The sequence below is a fragment of the Gadus chalcogrammus genome, chromosome 23, assembly GCF_026213295.1.
Source record: "Gadus chalcogrammus isolate NIFS_2021 chromosome 23, NIFS_Gcha_1.0, whole genome shotgun sequence".
NCBI classification, from domain to species: domain Eukaryota; kingdom Metazoa; phylum Chordata; class Actinopteri; order Gadiformes; family Gadidae; genus Gadus; species Gadus chalcogrammus.
In genome coordinates, this window is record NC_079434.1 from 13734847 (window position 1) to 13755607 (window position 20761).

Here is a 20761-nt window from a genome sequence, read left to right on the forward strand (position 1 = left end):
TAACTTAACCGTTTGTTCAAGTTCAACCTGTGTGAGTGTGTGTTTGTATTTTCGTGTTTGTGTTTGTGTGTGTTTGTGTGTGTTTGTGCGCTTCTGTTTGTGTGTGTTTGTCTGTGAGTTTTTCTGTTTGTTTGTGTGTTTGTGTTTATGTGTGTGCATGCATTTGTGCGCGTGTGTCTGTCTGTGTGTGTGTTTATGTGTGCGTTTGTATGTGTGTATGAGTGCAACTATACCATACCTTATACAAAAATATTGACTGTCTACCAAAAACAAAGAAAGAGTTGCTATCCCCCCCCCCCCACCCCATACCTCCTGCACACACACACACACACACACACACACACACACACACACACACACACACACACACACACACACACACACACACACACACACACACACACACACACACACACACACACACACACACACACACACACATCCCAGGGGTGCAGAAAGTTGGTGAAGCTCAATATGCGTAATCCCTGCAGAAAGAGAGAGTCCTAAATATACGATGGACAGATCGGTCCTAATGGTGAATGAAACTTAGAACAGGGAGAGGCGGACAGAGCCATAGCTTGCCAACAACCTACGTCAGAGCCTTCCCTGCATGCTGGGTTCCCTGCTTTCTTTGCATTTGCACTATGATTATGCTAAGTGTGATCAATCCAACTGTGTTATTCTTGTAAAGCGTCGGAAATCCCTGCTGTTCGGTGGCATTTTGTTTTCAATGGCCGTCATTCTTTCTTATGTACATCTGCGACATGTGACCCTGTTGAATGCTAATACTGTTCACTCTACATGCTTATTTTTTTGAAGACGCAATGGTGCCACTGCGTTCTCGGTCACATGGCTCACTTGCCAATATTTCCTCAAGATCTCTTACATCCTGACCCTTTCAGCACGTTTTCCTGATACTTCCTGTTTGAGGATCCAGTATGTCTTGCAACCAGGGGGACCAATAAAGCTGTCAGATCCCTTATGCTTGGGTTCTCATCAATGAAAAGATGGAGAACATACTGTATGAATGAGCTCAGCTGAATTTACTGGCAACTGTGGTCCCAAAGCATGTGTTAACAGGACACCTTTGTGATTTCGCATTGATTCAATTATTTGGGATTTCCGTCTCACAAACCCGAGCTCCGAGTAAATAATGAAGTCTGCGACTAATATTTCCAAGTTACAAAATGGGTCAATATTTTCCAAGAAAATGGTCCAAAAGAATGAAGCCAATTGTGCTGTCACAATAATGAGTTTTAATTCATTGCCGCGTGTAAACACATGTTTAGAATCTATTATTTGGAATCCTAGATCATTTGGCTTCATTTTCTGGAACTGGATGAAAGTGGATGAAAGTGGATGAAACTGGGAACTTTGGCAGTATTTTCAAAGGCAGGAAGACCTCAAACAGGGAAGCAATTGTTTACAGTGCTGTTGAATGGCAGGTGGGGCTCTGCTGAGGGACATGCAGGTCTGTTGATATGATCGGAAAAAGATAACAGCGAGGCAGCCATCATGCCTGCATGACAACCAATCATACACACCAAAAAAAAATGCTGTGTTACATATTGTAACACATTTCGATGATGATAGTAGATGTTTTCAACGTCATATTGACTGCTTGGTCCACAGACATTGTGGTATAGTTGTCTTCGACAACTTTGTATCTAATACACCCAAAAGGAATCAACGCACACAGACACACACACACAAACACATACACACGTACACGCACACACACACGCAAGGACAACAATTCAGCCTCATAAATATGTCCTCACCAATGCCAACAACTCGTTCAACATTCACCCGCTACCTACGCGCAAACAGACGATCCAGTGCCTACTGTTGCCAACTCGCAACCTCTTGAAATTCAGCTAGAGCATCCCTCTCTCTAAGCCGTGACACACACACAAAAAAGGAGGGGGGGGGGGTTGGGTTCAAAACACCAATGTGATCACGATTAAATTTGCACCTCCATGGAAGCCTCAAAGACCGATCCGCCTATACAATTATTTCTGTTTGTATCTATTTAAAGTATCCCTTTTACTTATTACACTGCTCTCCTGTGTATCGCTTCTCTTCTCTCTCATGTCCTCCTCTCTCTATCCCCTGCTGGGCATCAGTCTCCCCTTGTCCTCTCTTCTGCTCCCCTCTTCCCTCCTTTTATCTCCTATCATCCCCCCTGCTGGTCTCTTCTTTTCCTCTCTTCTCTCCTCTCTCTGCCTTTCTTCTCCTCTTCCATCCTTTCGTTTTATCTCTTCTCTGCCCCGTGCTGTTTCTTTCCTCTCATCCAATCTCCTATCCCCCTTTCTCTCCTCTGCTCTCATCTTCTCTCCTCACTTTGTATTACCTCCTCTCCTCTTCTTTCCTTGTACGTCATCTCCACTTCCCTCTCCTCTCCTTCTCTCTCTACATACCCCTCTCCTCTCCTCCTCTCTCTACATACCCCCCTCCTCTCCTCCTCTCCCTACATACCCCTCTCCTCTCCTCCTCTCTCTACATACCCCCTCCTCTCCTACTCTCTCTACATACCCCTCTCCTCTCCTACTCTCCCTACATACCCCCTCCTCTCCTACTCTATTCCCTCTCCTCTCCATTCCCTGTCCTCCCCTCTCCTCTCCTCCTCTCTCTACATACCCCTCTCCTCTCCTCTCCTCTCTCTATATACCCCTCTCCTCTCCTCCTCTCTCTACGTACCCCCTCCTCTCCTACTCTATTCCCTCTCCTCTCCTCTCCTCCTCTCTCTACATACCCCTCTCCTCTCCTCCTCTCTCTACGTACCCCCTCCTCTCCTACTCTATTCCCTCTCCTCTCCATTTCCTGCTCCCTCTCCTGCTCCACTCTCCTCTCCTCTCCTCTCCTCTCCTCTCCTCTCCTCTCCTCTCCTCTCCTCTCCTCTCCTCTCCTCTCCTGCTCCACTCTCCTCTCCTCTCCTCTCCTCTCCTCTCCTCTCCTCTCCTCTCCTCTCCTCTCCTCTCCTCTCCTCTCCTCTCCTCTCCTGCTCCACTTTTCTCTCCTCTCCTCTCCTCTCCCCTCCTCTTCTACTCTCTTTACATGCCCTCTCCTCTCCTCTCCTCTCCTCTCCTCTCCTCTCCCCTCCTCTTCTACTCTCTTCACATGCCCTCTCCTCTCTTCTCTTTCCCTCCTCTCTCTACATACACTCTCCTTTCATCTCCTCGCCTCTCTGCTCGTCTCCATTCCTATGCCGGCACTCTTCTCCTCAACTCCCCTCTCTATCTACTCTCTCCTCTCCTTCTCTGTTCCCTTAAATCCTCCACTCTCCTCTCCCCTGACCTTTTTCACCACTCTTTTTCCTTCCCCTCCTCTCCTTCTACGTGATCCTCTCTCCTCCTCCTCCTCCTCCTCCTCAACTCCCTGGTCCTCTCCTCCCAGTGCTGGTCAAGGAGGTCAAGGAGGTCGCTCCCTTCGCGGGCTTCATTGCTGAGGGGGAGCGTGACGTCCGACGGAGCACCCACGCTTTGATTCAGAGCACCATCCCCGCCGACCGGCAGGGCCAAACAGGGTCCACCTGCAAGGTAACACCAGCTAGCTCTTAGCTTAGCCACCCATCCGTCATTATACATTCTTAATCACTCCAAATAACACACATCGACTATCCGATCTCAACCTCATGATGACTTGCAATGGCCAGTTTAGTAAAAAATGACCACACATTCTATTACAGTTTATAAATGAACACTTGACACTTTGGTTCAGTTATGTGATTACACAACGGTGTGCTTTTGTTTGTCCTTGAAGCAACACATTGTTTAAATGATCCAAGGCTTTGATAGATATTTCTCTGGGCATGGGTCCCAGTTTGGACACACTCACGGTCATAGGATACTATAGGTTTACTACCATATAATACGATACTATGAGGCATAAAAACATTCACCCTATCATAACAACGGCATGCAAGCTCCATCCCAAGGGAAAGGGACCCTCGGCCCCTGTTCATCCGTGATTAATGCATGTTTGAACGAACACCATATAATGTAATGTCATATAATGCAATGCCATGAACCCAAGGTTTAAGAAACCTCATCTCTCACAATGACCGAGGCCATATGAATGAGTGTCTGTTCGCCCTGTGATTCACCCCTTGTAAATACACACCAGACGCCGCTGTAGACACCAAGACGCACACACACGTCTCACAAAGAACACCAACAGCCTTGCTGGGGAAAGGACCTCCTCTTTGTTTGATTTCTACTTCCTTCTTCAACTCTTTGTATGCACACATATAAGTATATGTGCATTGTGCAGTTGTATGGAATTGCTTTGACAGGATATATAATATATATATAAATATATATATATATATATATATATATATATATATATATATATATATATATATACAATGGTCTGTGCTACCTGGTCACATGACTCGGGCGCCAAAGTGCAGGCCCTCGTGGTGGGAGAGCTCTTTCGGGATGGTCAGCGACCTGCTGGAACAGCCCCTCCCCCTGCGGCGTCGTCATGGCGACGGACGCCCAGGTGGGCGTGATCCGGGCGGACTCGACGAGAGGTGCACACTCCTCCCTGTATAAGAGCAGTAGGGTTAGAATGAGCGGTTCATCGTGTTTCACTAGATTAAAAAAATGGAGGCCAGCATCGTGGAACACAATCAACGCACTGCAGTGGTGGTCAAAATAAATGTATGTGTCTGCGTGTGCATGTGTGATGTTGTGTTCAACTGAGATTCTTCCTTTTGGGTCTTGACCCTGGGACCATATCTCTCATCTTGCAGTCAACCAAAGACACCTACAGGAATCTGACTCAGGTAACACAGCAGTCTAGTTTCAAAATAAATGCATGAACTTGATCCATGTATCAACAGCCACCCCGGCAGTGTCAGAACAGTAGAAACTATTCAAAGTGAAAGCAAATACAGACAACAGACACTATTTTAGTATACTTGTAAATAGCTAATCTCCATATATCATTTTTGGGCTATAACAGTGTTGGTTGCGCGTCTACCTTCCACAGACACTGTATACACGAAAGACAATAATCTATTTAATTTAATTATTTTGTCGTGTGTGTGTGTGTGTGTGTGTGTGTGTGTGTGTGTGTGTGTGTGTGTGTGTGTGTGTGTGTGTGTGTGTGTGTGTGTGTGTGTGGGTGTGTGTGTGTGTGTGTGTGTGCGTGTGTGTGTGTGTGTGTGTGTGTGTGTGTGTGTGTGTGTGTGTGTGTGTGTGTGTGTGTGTGTGTGTGTGTGTGTGTGTAACTGTGTGTGTGCAACTGTCCTCACGATATGGATTTCAACAACAAACAACTTTCCCTCAAACTTTTAGACTTTTATTGTATTAAGATTGTCTTATTTGCGGAAATAAGGGATGTGCTCAAAGAAAAAAAAAAATTGAAATATGGACAGTAAACGGTGTTCCGGTGTGTATCGATCACACTTGAGTCTTACAAACCCTTCCACTTAATGATTCATAAAAAAAGATTATATTTTTTACATTTTCTGTGGGGTTAAATGTGATGCATTGCATTGTATTCAACTCCAAATGCTTTAAAGATTAACTTTTTAATCCGATTTTTGTTGTGATTTTGTTGGTAGTAATTGTTGTTTCCTGACCAGTAGGAACTGAGCCAAGAGTGTGTGAGGCAGAAGAAAGCCAAGCAGTTGGAGAGCTTGAAGGTATTGCGCATCGACATTAAAGTGACGTGATGAACAAATCCAATTTATTTTACGGATTCAAAGCAGCCAACACGGTGTGGACAACAATGATTCATCCCTGATCTTTTTTGGTCAAATTTAAATCTCTGCCTTCTTAATCTCTTCTCCCTTGACTAGAAGAGCTAACCTCACCTAAGTTGGTTTCCAAAGAACTCGCGAACAGTCTCGGAGCTCCACGTTATATCCTAATTGTGTGGCCTCCCCCAAGATTAGCATTTATGTCCCGCCCACGATGTCTAAAATACATTCAATACAGTAATTCAAGCATTACGTACAGAAGGGTTACATATTAAACATTAGTTCCATGAAGTTACATATTATACATTATATGAAGTGAGTGAGGAACACATGTAAATGTGCCTCGGAATGCAAATACTTGTTGACCAAGGAAAGTTAGGTAATATCAAGTGTTTAACATTTGGCTCCGATGTAAATATATTTACCTTATATTCTTGTATAATTCATGCTTTAAGTTAACCTTACTTATAATTGTATCTAAGTGAACCCCCTGCGTGTTGCTACCTAAGTAGCATGTAGCTACCTCACTAGCGTGTAGCTAACTCCCTACATTGTACCTCTAGCGTGCAACCACCTCGCTAGCATGTAGCTACCTCGCTAGCGTGTAGCTACATCGATTTCGCGTCCGTTGTTTTCGGGTCCCTTTGTTTATGTGTGTGTACGCCATGCAAATTGATGTGTACAAACAAAACAGTACTTCAGCTCCTTTCAAGCATGAAAACATGCTTTCTCAAAAACTCGGCAAAACACCTTGAATTGCACTTTAGTAGTTGCATGGCTTTGCTTTTATCATTCCTAAAGCCTTCCCTATTCACATGAGAAAGAATATGGAGAGAGAGAGAGAGAGAGAGAGAGAGAGAGAGAGAGAGAGAGAGAGAGAGAGAGAGAGAGATAAAGAGAGCGTTTCTCCCCTCACATCTCTCTCTCTGAGTTCTCCCTGCTCTTCTCTCCATTTGTTGCTCATGGTGATCAAGCGTGTGTTGGGCCCATGCCAGTATCTCAAAACGATTATCCCAGCGTGTGTGTGTGTGTGTGTGTGTGTGTGTGTGTGTGTGTGTGTGTGTGTGTGTGTGTGTGTGTGTGTGTGTGTGTGTGTCTGTGTGTGTGTGTGTGTGTGTGTGTGTGTGTGTGTGTGTGTGTGTCTGTGTGTCTGTGTGTGTGTGTGTGTGTGTGTGTGTGTGTGTGTGTGTCTGTGTGTGTCTGTGTGTGTGTGTACCTGTATCTTCTGTCTTAGCCTGAGCTGAAACTATGAAGTGAGGAAATTCATTACGGCTTCTCAAAACCTCCAATCCATCCAAAGTCACACTGAGGCTTTAAGGTTTTGGTTTGTGAGTGCTATAGAAGTTACTGCAAGTATTTCTTTATTTTTCTGTCTCAGAGAGCATTTCCCCCCCCCTTCTCTAGGAAAGGCTTGCATTTCATTATTCTGTAACACGCTCGCTTTCTGCATGCAGATGTAGTCGGAATGGCCTTTTATGTTATCTAATATTATTTTAGGAGTGAAATGAAATCCTGCATATGTACTGTATATATGTATTTATATTGGATTTTTGACCCCCTGAGATTATTCCAGGGAATTAGGTTCTCCCAGCCCAAAATGAGGAGACTTGATTTAAGGGTTTACAGTGTATTTACAGAAAGAAATAGATCCTCCATCTTAATGAGCTCTAATTCTACTGCTGCTTTGTAATCACTTTCAAGTGTGCGATTACAGTATAGCTGTGTGTATGTGTGCTTTTGTGTGTGTGTGTGTGTTCACATCCTTTACACTGACTTTTTTTCGTACGGTCGGTTGGCCGTCAATATCTGTGATATTGTAATATGAAAACTTTACAAATGGTGTTGATATATAATTTAATTAGCTCTTAATGAATCCTCTACTGTAGTGGTTGGACCTCTAAATGCCTGAGGACATCCATGTAAACACTCCTAACACTAACAGTGATACAGCATGTATCTGTGTGAAGGTCGCCAGTATATTCGCCGATATGACGATATCTGTAATCTCTTACTCCCTCATTTCGGTATCGGCATCGGCCCCTAAAATCCAGTATCAGTAGGGCTCCGGTATGTTCACCTACTCAATGCACACACCCATCGTCCGTGTTTGTGTTTACCTGGTGACGCACATACACAAAGTTAACACAGCTGCGGTTATCTAAGCGGCTTACCAGTTTATCGGCGCAAAAGCGACTGTCTGACTTTGTTATCTTTTATTTCGGGGTGTAATGAGCATGCGGCATGCGTCCCCTGTTCTGTGCTCCCAGCCCCCCCCCCATCTTGATTTCATATTCACATATCTCTTATTTACTTGGTTCACGCAAATCAGCCAGGGTGTCTCTATTAAGCTCCATGATTGGTTATCTGTTTCCCATAATGTCGAGGAATCAGCTACTGGCCCCGAGCTAACTGGAATAATAGCATGCTATCGATTTATAGGGCCTCACTCGGAGAGCGGCTTCATGGATATCAACTTTCTTTATCACTGTGTACGTGTGAATATATGTATATATATGTATATAATTTATATTCAAAATATATATATAGATATTCATATCATATATTCTCTTAATATATATAGGAGAGGGAGGGAGAAAGAAATAGTAAGAGGGTGTTGATCTATCGCATCTCAGAATATGTATGCATACATATGTATGCAGTCTATTTGCAATAAAGATGGGTTGAATTAATGGAAGTCAAAACAACCCAATATATTATAGTACTTTGTATCGTCTTCGTCATCATTCATGAGGAAAGTCATTTTTGGGTGATTTGGTTCAATTCATCATAACAAACGATAACAAATTCAGGGAAAAGACGATTTACACGAATGACGAATAGCGTAGTTCAGTGTGTGTTTCTGGTTTTTATCCTAGAGATAAACTCAAGTGTCTGCTTGCTGGGTTCTCCCTGCTGCAGATACAAATTCTACGTGAAGCCTTGTTCTACAAAGGCTCCTCCCACAAATACAACCCATTGGCAAGGCAGGACAAGAAGACTCACACACAGGGATGGCAAAGCTCCATTTGAAGGACTCTGCTGCCCTCACACGCACACACATATGCACACACAGACAAACACACAGAGACACAGACACACACAACCACACACACCCTCACTGCCTTTGACACACCCGACTGCAAGCCAGATGTTACGATATTCTAATGAACCGCTGAACTGCTATCCCTCGCCAAGGCCTAATGATCCCGTTACGGCATGACTTCATCTCAGCGAATCTCCCCACTATCTCATGTATCTTCCACTGGAAAAGAGCCTTCCTCCAAGTCACGCATGACTGATTGTATTATAAACTGAACTGAAGCGTTTAGGCAACAACAACCAAACAAAAACACAGTTTCAAACCGTGGTCGCTTCCTTTGTCTTCTGTTTGTTGAGCAGCCCATTGGCTCTGAGACATTGAAGCAACCATTCGACCCCATTGGGCGGCTGGTGTCGGCAGAGCGTGAAAGTCAAACTGTCAGACTTTTCCTTTTTTTGAGTCAGAGGATGGAACTGAGGCCTGACGTCCTGTCACATTTCCCCGAAGACCAGCACGGGGCTTTTGGTGGAATTCAGTCTGAAGATGTCTGTCTGCCATTCTCTGACTCCCAGCACCAGCACCAGCACCACCACCAGCCCCCCCTTAGAGTGTCGCCTGTGTTTACCTTTTCTGGTTGACTAGTTCTGTCTCTGACTAGCAATGACTCATCCCCCCCCCCCCCTGTTTGGTCTGACATCGCACCAAGCAGTTCTGGGGAGGTGGACTCGCGTGTAACAGGCGTTTGGAGCCTGAGTGACGTGCGACAGGGTAACCAGCCACCATAATAAATATAGAGAAAAAAAAAAACGGAATGACATTTGACAGCATTTGCTTTCCTGTTCAAACAGGGCATTTGTGAATGCCAGCGAGAGGCGGTCGCTGTGTTCCGAGTGCAAGTGTCAGAGGCACAGAGGCACACAGCGTGTCTTTGTGACTGACTTTATCTTCCTCCATGCTGCTCTCTAATCTTTCTCTCTCTCGCTCTGTCTTTGTCTCTCTTCGCTGTCTCCGTCTCCGTTGCTCTTTTGCTCTGCGGTCACTGGCTCCCACAGAGGGAGATGGGGTTATATTGGAGCCGGGCCGAGATGACCGTGCCTTCGCCTGCCTTCATGAATTCCACCGACACCAAACCACCAACCAAAGCTCACTCCAATTTGACTGCAAGCTTTGTAAACAACTTAAAGCAGAAAATAATTAATACAAATTGATTCTCTGGGATCGACAGAGAGGCCGCAGACCAATGCAGAAACGCAAACACCGATACACCGAACATGCATGCGCGTGTAAATGTATCCTAGAATTGTGTGCAGTGCAGTGCACTGCACGTGGGAGCATGTGAAGGATGAGATGGAACACCCGACTTCGGATCACAATCAGACCAGGTCATTTAGTGCCGCAGCCGGTTTCTGTTGCTCAAACTACTCCCATCCACCGAGAGGAGAGATGAAAGAGAGCCAGCCACCGTATCAGCAGCCACCGCTGCAGCATGCCGGGGATGTGGGGTTTCTGCCTCGGCTGTGTGCCTTGAAAAGATAAAAAGCAAAATATATATAATCAAATGTAGAAGACCTCATCTATCTCCACTGTTGAAGAGTTACGGTGGGGAAAAGTATATATATTTATATGTGGTGGATGCTTCATCCTTCCGGAGCGCCTTTCTATACCGTGAGTGCCAACACGAGTAGCATGGGAGGCTCCGAGTGGGAATGGAACTTATGACCCGGGCGATGTTAATTAAACGCTCCAGTCAAAGTTTGTGTGTAGTTTGTGTGTAGTGTCCGGCATGTGTGTCCCTCCTAAGGCTGTTTTTTGTTTGAAGTTCCATGTGTGCACGTGTGATTTGTGTTGTATATTGGATGAGGGTTATTGTCCCACATGTATACCCTTTGTTTATTCATGTTTGGTTCAATCAATCAAATTTTAATAAAGTAATATAAGTCACATCTTAGCTCTGGTAAACACCAGATTGCATTGTGTAAGGAAAAGAGATTCCATTATGTCACTGGACCCTTCTAAGGTGACCCACTCACAGACAATTAGTCTTAAAGTGTCTTGTTGCAGAGGGTATGAGCAGCTTGGCGGACAGGACATGGCAAACAGGACACACCCTGTGTGCCGCAGAATGGGTGTCGATTCCGAAACGGTTACCACACCGTTACCATAGCAATGTGAAGCCATTGTTCTATCTTAGGATGTTGGATTTGGTTCTCTCTCTCTCTCTCTCTCTCTCTCTCTCTCTCTCTCTCTCTCTCTCTCTCTCTCTCTCTCTCTCTCTCTCTCTCTCTCTCTCTCTCCTCTCTCTCTCTCTCTCTCTCTCTCTCTCTCTCTCTCTCTCTCTCTCTCTCTCTCTCTCTCTCCTCTCTCTCTCTCTCTCTCTCTCTGTGTGTGTGTGTTTGAAATATGGTCTGTTTTTGAAGAGTTTGTTGAGAGTTTTTGTGTGTGTGTTGAGAGTATGTGTTTGTGTGTGTGAAGAGTGTGGAGTGTGTGTGTGTGTGGCCCCTATGTTTACCCGAGGGGCGGAGGGTCACACCCGAGTCGTTTCAGTGATTGGAGGTAGAGTGTGCGTCGTGTGGCCCTCAGGGGCCAGAGGACTCATTAGGGTGTGGTGACACCTTGGCCTTGGGGTGGCGTCACAAGGAAATGGGCAGAAACCACACGGGGTCATTCAAGGAAAAAAGAAACACACACTTCCTCCACGTCCTCCTCCTCCTTTACTCCCTCCTCCTCCTCCTCTACTGGCAAAAAACGTCGTATGTGTGTGGGGTTGATACACACACACACACGCACACACACACACACACACACACACACACACACACACACACACACACACACACACACACACACACATCCCTGGCACTGATCGCCAGGGCACGCTCCTTCCCTTCACCCTCTCCCTCCCACCCCAAGGGCTCGCATGACCTCAGTCTGCATACACACACCCACACCCACACCCACACACACACACAATGTGAACAATGGCTCCCCCCACCCCCCACCTAATTTTCATTCACACTAAAGCACCACCAGAATAGGACTCTGTGGTACATCCCTACGGTCACTTGTGCGGGCCACATTCATTATGTACTCAGCACCAGTGCTGAGCACTAGATGCTCTAAATGAATGTAAAATCCCCCCCACCACTCACACGCACACACACACAAACACACGGAAACACACACACACACACACGCACAAGTACGCGCACGCACACACACACACACACACACACACACACAATCAGGCGGCATTTTCTATTCATACTGCATGCAATAACACCCAGCGTGCAAAGGTGCTACTGTATACATTGCCCTTTTGATGATCAGCGCTGTGGTGATGGATGACCGGGTGCTCTGCCCATAATCTCAACGTGGCCAAGGTGCTCCCTTCAGCAGGTCGGTTAAGCACAATGTCAGGGGATAATAAACATAGGGGTGTTTGGGCGGCGGCGGTGCTTTGCCTTTCATGCCTTCAAAAGGTGATCCATCATTAGCTACAAGAATGCACAACGAAACTTCTTTAGGCGATGGCGGAGATACACGCGCTCACACACGCACACACACACACGCACGCACACACACACCTACACACACACACACACAAACACACACATAACGGTGTTGTGTTGGCGACTTACCCCCCTTCCATATACACACACACACGTGACGTAAACGCTAACATACACAGATGCAAACATACAAACAGGCATACACACACTCACACACACAGACACTCACACACACACACACCCACGGTGATTAGGGGTAGTTTAGCGATGCACCCCCCCTTCCATATACACACACACACGTATACACTAACATACACACACACACACACGCTTCATAGCTGACCTAGAGGAGCCCGTAGAGACAGAGGATTAACAAAGTGTGCCTCTAGACTCAGAGGCCGTTCTCTCTCTCTTAATGAAGTTCAAACCTCGCACGCCCCCCCTCTCCCTCCAAACGATCATCACCCGGTCATCATACTCCAGACGTGCTCGCTCACTGTGCTCGCGTCGATGCATCTGTGTCCGCGTGGCGTGGTGGTGAGTAGGGGTCGATTTCCTCCCTGCGTGTGCATGTTTGTCCTCATGCTCTGAGAGTACACAGGCCCAGAATGATTTAAACAGAAAAGGAGGAAGAAGCATAAAAAAACCGAAGGCTGATTTGACCTATTTTTGTTTTTGGCTGCGCTGGATTTTGGCAGGCAACCTTAAAGTCTAATTTCCTGTCTTTGAGATTGCTATCGCGTATCTTACTTTATCGGACTTTCAGAAGAGTTACAGAGTGAACGGTAATTTTCCGTTGTTGATGTATGCGCTGAAGGATTATAAAAGAAAAAAAGCGTCCCAGTCTTTCATATATGATTCGGACTTGCTCTGGTCATGCCATAATATTTACACAAAAAAGCGTTAGTTTATGTTTAGTCTGGGGTCAGATATCCTATTTTTCGCTTTTACAGATCGGCATGCATGAGTTATTTACGTCTACGTCTTTTGTCCATGGAAGAATTACAGTTCAAGTTTTTCCCAGTTGCTGTCGTGCTGTACTTTTTTTACTTACCCCGGGCATTTCAGTGTGAGTGATGCATAGTTAATAACCGAACGCTGAAATATGGCAGTTTGATCTACTGCCTCGGCTGAAAGTGATATTCCTAGCGAGATGATTAACCCCATAAGACTATGAAACTTGGAGCACTTACAAAAAATACAAACATTGCTTTGAATGTGTGATATATTCCATATGCTGGTGTTGCACAACATAACAATAAGAAAATCCGCTGGGCACGTCCACAGCCCTACAGGATAGCACACAAGGGTGCCTTGAACTGTGAGCTTCAAGGATTTCACAGTTTACATGAACAGAGAACCATCCACCACTCCATGTTAATTTATTGTGGCAGTCGATGGGAAGATTGGGAACCCATGCTAACACTTCACTCTGTGTAGCAGTACATGCTAACACATGCTAATGCGTCATTTTCTGTAGCAGCTCATGCTAAAGAATGCTAACACATAATTACATGCAGCAGTACATGCTAGTCAATGCCACATCTCAAACCAAATCTTGCAAAAAAAGGTCCTTTATGAAACCAGGAGATGGAGAAATTGAAGTGGTTCACAAAAGGCGTTGCCATACGTTGATTATTTTCCCGCTCTTGGCTATCATTGATCTCCCGGACCGGCCGCTGTTGTCCTCGCCCTCCACTCGACTTCGCGTCCGCCCCCCCTGTCTGACCTCTCTGCGGTTGATTGCCCTGGTCTGAGGCTACCCATGACACCATCCTCCCCTCAGGGGAAATAAGGCAGGTCTGGCTCCTGCAGGCCCAGCCATTGGGCCTATGCATATGTGGGTGGGAACCACCCCTCTCCTGGGGTGCAGATGCACTCACACCAGACCCATCTCATCGAAGATTAATTTGGCAGATGCAGCGACGAGGCAGACGGCGGTGGGGGGGGTTATGGGGGGGGGGGGGGGGGGTGTATGGGGAGAGTCCCCAGAAGCAGCTGTGGGTGATTGATGTTCAGATGATGTAGACATGTCGTGTCTGTGTTAGTGTGTGTGTGTTTGTGTCTGTGTGTGTGTGTTTGTGTCTGTGTGTGTGTGTTTGTGTGTGTGTGTGTGTGTGTTTGTGTGTGTGTGTGTGTGTGTGTGTGTGTGTGTGTGTGTGTGTGTGTGTGTGTGTGTGTGTGTGTGTGTGTGTGTGTGTGTGGTGTGTGTGTGTGTGTGTGTGTGTGTGTGTGTGATGGCAGCAGCTTGTGATGGAGAACCGAATGAGGTGTCGGCCCTCTTGTTTATTCATGGCGGTGTGATTATGAGTTGTCTGTGCAGGTACGAAATAAGCAGGGAAAGTATTTATTTACGGCGACAGTGGGGCTCTGTGAATCCAAAGCTGATCCTCGTTGATGGAGAGGTGCTGAAACAGAGGTGCTGTGAGGAGTGTGGACCACAGCGAGTATTAAAATCCGCCTCTCATTCATAACCAGCAGGTTCGGCCCCAAACAACACAAACGGTTGACTTTTGAGCTTTTATTCAAAACTATTTCCAATCATTATCATAATCATTGTTTTGGTTTTAGTGTCACGGTTGGAGGACACATGCAGGGAACGCAGCCTTTAAAAGGTACGATGTTGTCTTTCTCTAGGCCGCTTTTAGTGGGAGTAAATCCACCTCAGACATGGAGGCATGTGGCCTGTAAAGCTGCCTGAGCGGCAGGTTGACTTACACCTCAGAGTTTAAACCCTGCAGCAGAGAGGCTGGCTGGACTGGACCCCGACGCAGCCGGCTCCAAAGCCAGCAGCAGTGCTAGAGAGAGAGCACTGCTCTACCTGGCTCTCCCTCTCTCTTTGTCTCCCAGTCTCCATTGTTCTCAGTCTGTATATCTCCCTCTCTCTCCTTCTTGCTTCCTCTTTTGATCACTCTGCCTAGCTCTATGTCTCTTGCTCTATTTCATTCCATCTCTCTTCCTGTCTCTCACTTTTTGTGTCATCCTAAATCTCCCAATCTTTCTCTCTCCCTGGCTGTCTCCAACTCTCTTCATCTCTCTCTCCCTGTCTGTGTCTCCTCCCATATTCCTTCCCCGTCCCTTAATCTCTCACTCCCTCCCCCTCCAAGACTTTTAGTCCATCTCTCTTTCTATCTCTCTTGTCCTGTCTCTCCTACCCTCTCTTTCTCCCCTATTATCTCTCTCTTCTCCTATCCCTCTCGCAGTCTCTTTCCATCCCTCTCTCTCTCTGTATAAATATATTGTTTGTGTAAACATACATTAAGCCTTTTAAGTCAGCAGAACCATATCGGAACAAAGCCAGGCAAACAAATAATCTGAGTCTTCCGCCCGGCGATGAGCTTGTCAGTCCAGATGGACGACAGCCCGGGTCTTCTCTCGCCAGAAGCCGAGCGGCTCGTCATGCCCATGCTTCACCTCCAGTGGCCCATACAACCAGAGGAGCAAGTGAGCTGATCGGTGGTTGTTGGCCTGGCCCAGAGGTTGTTCAGGAGTTGTAGCGAAGTTGTCTTTTGAACAATGAAAAGAAAGTCAATCGGGACGTGCGGCATCGTCGGGAATCATGTCTTTCGGAAACGTTGTTTATCCGCGCTAAAACAAATATGTGTGTAGTATCAGGGATTGCGACGGATAACTTACAGCGTCTGCAGTGTTTGTGTTCTCCCTGAGATCATGGTGGATTCTGGGAAGCATATAAACAAGCTTTCAATTGGCTGTTTCAACAAGAGGAATTACTCCGATGCAAATGAGAAGCCCTGTGCTCGCCGAAAGGCCGAAGATTCAGATGAAGCAACAGAGCTCTTTCCCTCCCAAGTTCTCGATGGAGGAGATGGAATTGCTTCCAAACCTCATCAAAGTGGCTGTGGGTGGAGGGTGGTGGGTTGGGGGCGGGGGGTGGGGAGGGGGCAAGCCAACCCTTGCTTTGTGGCAAGGGTTAAGACACGGCATGCTTTCCATTTTGATGGGTGTGGTGTGGCGACTGTATTCATTGACCCCCCACCACACTCGCACGCTTCAATCATGCACTATTGGGTTTGTACGTTGCAACCCAGTGCCATAAATAAGTTAAGGCAGATGGGCAGTAACCTCAACCTGTCTGAGCTTGGCTTACTCGGCTTCATTTGAAGTCGCTGGAGCTCAGGACTTGGTTAACGTCTAATCAATGATTCATTCATAAATCTTCATGGAGATGTTTCGTCTTTTATCTTCATGGCAGACACTAATAAAGAACAAATTTGTGCAGGGATGTTTTTAATCATCGACTTAATAAGAAGCTGTCACTGTCAATGAAAGCCATGGGAATTTGTTCCACATGCATTGCGCTTATTAAAATGCATTTCGGCCACATCAATAGCACAATCTGAAATCCCAAGGTCAGGATTCAAACCAGAATGTGACAGCTGACGTAAGATCAACCCCTTTCTTTCTCTCTCTCTCTCCTCTTACTCCACAAGTGATGGTTTGCTATTTTGGGATGGTGGATTCCTCCTATATGTTTTACAGACGGCAATGATCTATGTGACTTTGGGACTCTTCAGTATCTCCAGAACAAACCATGTCAGCACATCCTCAGTGCTATATTGTTTTGGATTGAAACAATATGGAAATCAAAGGACAATATGAACTTTAGTATTGACTCTGCTATACTTTATTCAAGTCCTGCTTCACTGCTATACTTTGAGCTAGATCGGCCTAAGGCCCATCTGGCTTATTGGATCAATTTCGGCTGCCATGTACCTGTAAGCCCTCCAGAATGAAAGTCTTCGAAGAAACACACTACCCCAACAACAACAACAACAACAACAGCAAGCTCTACAATAATTAGTCATCCCTATATCACCTGGAAGGCTGACAGGTTTGTGTTGTTACAAATTGTTCATGTCTTTGAAAGCAAGTGAAATTCTCTCTTCCTTAAGAACATAAATCACAACAAACCTGGAAAGATGATGCTTTCAGGAAAACACATAGAGAAGGTTATAATTACTGGCAATACTTCACTCGTTCTTCCTCAGCTCTTGGAAGCAGACGCTCAGATTAGTGTCACAACATTGCGCCAGTTCTTGAAATGATTTTCATGATCCGGTTTCCATTCATCTCCGCCATATGTCGCAGAAGTGTAGCAAGAGACGTCCAAATGAACCAATTTGTTGTGCTGGAAGAGGTGTGTATAGTTTCTCCAATAGTATAGTCTGTATTTTTTGGCAAAAAAAAAAACGATGGATGTTTAACAGATGTTATCGGTGGATAGATTATATCAGGCCGAAATTGAATTTATGCGAATGTATGCAAGGGAAGTTTTAGCAGAGCCCAACACGTCACGTGGCTCTGCCCATGTCGGACAGCTATCACGAACTTCTGGGTTCCAACCCAGCGTAGAGTATCTAAGTGCTCGATCAAAGTTTTCCTCCAACAGATACCCACAGCATGCCACGCTGCCATGGCTCTGGATATAATGGCTTCCACCGTTTGATCACTTTTTACTTTGAAAAGTCGTTCTTTTCTGAAGAATTGATTGCCGAACAATATATATTGCTTCCGACCGACAGGCCAGGACAAACCCTTGGGGATTTCAGCCTTTTATAACCTGTGGTGGCCATGTGATGTCTAGCCCCTAAACATTAAAAAGATATACATTTATCCGTCACAAACTATAACTTCTTTGAAGGCCTACGGAGTGGGCGCAGCCAGACTCGCTTTTCAAACCCTCGGGCCAAACGATCAGCACACCACGAAAAAATAAGAAAAGTGCACCGAGATTCACACTCGTAAAAGTTTTATTAGAAAGCTATGCATTTCCCTGTCTCATTACCGGCCACTGTGGCCCGGTTTTAGGTGCTGTCCCCCCCAAGCCACCCCTTTCAGCCCCGCTGCTCAGACATTAGATCGGTTACCTTGTCATCGCTCGCCACTGAGATAGATCTCTCTTTTTAATTCTTCTTCTTTAACCCCCTCTACCCCTTAACTCTCTCTTGTAACACCAGAACAGACCATAGACACACACTCACACACACACACACACACAACATACACACACATGTACACCCACACGCAATGCCCCGCCCCCCCCACCACCATCCAGTGGTGTCCATTCATCTCTGCTGTAGATGCCGGAGCCAGAATGGGGCCCGAGCAGGAATTATTCATGATGTAATTAGACTGCAGGGGAATCTTATTAGAAAATCTTAACTAAGGCCTTGGGGAAACTTTAAGCGCTCCATCAAATAAGGGCCGGGGCTATGAGATGATATCTCCTGACCTATTTCTGCTCTCCCCCTAAGGGGGGGGTCGAGGCGTTTCGGGAACGGGAGGGGTCGACGCAAAAGAGTAAACGTGTCTAAGTGGCTGTGAGACTTTGAGAGCATGTGATGTAATCGCTTTCTCTGTTTCGGCCTCCCTCCCTCCCTCCCTCCCTCCCTCTCCCCTTGTTCAGACTTCAGACAGAGTGTACCAGCCAGGCCGCAACGCTCAGACCGGGTGGATGGCGAACGGGTCCAAAAGTTTATTGAAGCTGTTGCGGAATATCCACAGTACCATAACGACCAATTACCAGCTCCATTTGTTGTTTCCAGGCGGCCAGCCTCTCCAACAGCCAGCGCGGCGGCCAAGGGGATTCATGTTCTAACAGTGCGGAACACGCCAGCCTGCTGAGCCTTTTGCACGGATCCTCCTGGAGAGGCTGTGCTCCTCTGCGGCTCCTCTCTCTCCGACCCGGCCCACTGACACGTGCAGTAGGGAGCCATAAGTAAAGGAGGACATTAACTCTGTGAATTATGACCCCCGGGGATCGGGGAAATAGAGCGCAAACAAAGGCCCCCATGTTTCGGTTTTTAATTCCAAAGGAATTAAATATGGCAGTGGAAGGATTGTGTGTGTGTGTGTGTGTGTGTGTGTGTGTGTGTGTGTGTGTGTGTGTGTGTGTGTGTGTGTGTGTGTGTGTGTGTGTGTGTGTGTGTGTGTGTGTGTGTGTGTGTGTGTGTGTGTGTGTGTGTGTGTGTGTGTGTGTGTGTGTGTGTGTGTGTTTGAATTTGCCCGGGGAAGCACAGGGGCTGGGTGGAGTTGTAGTGCAACGCCGGGACCACCTGTTATTGTTTCAGCAACTTCACCTCGAGGGGGTTTCGCAGCTCTGAAACCATTTCCACCAGCACCTCCTCCCCCTCCTCCTCCTCCTCCCCCCCCCCCCCCCTCCTCTACCTCCTCCCCCTCTCACAACATCCACTTCCTCGGCTCATCTTCCCGGCCCTCTGCGTCATGGGATTGTGTGTGTGTGTCTGTGTCTGTGTCTTGGGTGGTCTTGGGTGGGTCTGTGCGTGGACACGACATTGTGTCTATAGGTGTGATCTCCCAGACCTCTTGTGGTCCTACCCACACACGCATACACACACTGTTGAGAACCCGAGACACACCCAACATGCGCACCCGTACACACACACACACACACACACACACACACACACACACACACACACACACACACACACACACACACACACACACACACACACACACACACACACACACACACACACACACACACACACACACACATTCACACACAGTTAAGCACCCCCATTCCTCTTTTCCTCCCCCCCTTTCCCTCTCCAACTGTGGCCAAATGAACCGACGGTGATAATAACGTTCTACCACTGGATCCTGCTGCTAAATATAAATGTTCATTTTATACAGTCGGCAATCCGTTCAAATATTTCTCTCTCTCTCTCTCTCTCTCTCTCTCTCTCTCTCTCTCTCTCTCTCTCTCTCTCTCTCTCTCTCTCCCTCTCCCTCTCCCTCTCCCACTTTTGTCTCTGTCTCTCCCTCGTTGCCTCCATGTTTTATAATATGCAAGAGTACATTCAAATGTTCTCTCTGTCTCTCTCTCTGTCTCTTTCTCTGTCTCTCTCTCTCTCTCTCGCGCTCTCTCTCTCTGTCTCTGTCTCTGTCTCTGTCTCTCTCTCTGTCTCTCTCTCTGTGTGTCTCTCTCTCTGTCTCTCTCTCTCTCTCTCTCTCTCTCGTTCACTCCATGTTTTATAGTCTGCTGTACGCTCCTTCCTCATTGCAGCATTGTTCATCGTCTCCTAAACGCTGCGCCGTTGCCGGTTTCGGAGGCCTCTCGGATACATCAGCCAGACAACTATTTAAAGTTGCACCCTTTCTACCCGGTGCCCCGTAACGTCGGTGTGTTTAATGCTTGGTGTGTTAAAACCGTACCATAAAAGAAAAGAGTTCTGCACGTCTTACACTTCCATCTTCCTGTTGTTTACTTGGCTCCCGGTGGCGGCATTTATTTCTCTCATAAACTCTGCTGTCGGCACTTTGACTGGTAGATGGTGCCGGCAGAATGGGGCGCCGCTCTGAGCCTACAAGGAGTTCTGTTCCATGACATTACACTGCTGTTCCAAGGATGCCTAGAGCGAGAGGGAGAGAACGAGAGAGACAGAGGGAGGGAGGGAGGGAGGGGGAGAGAGAGAGAGAGCGAGAGAGAGAGATGGAGGGAGGGAGGGAGAG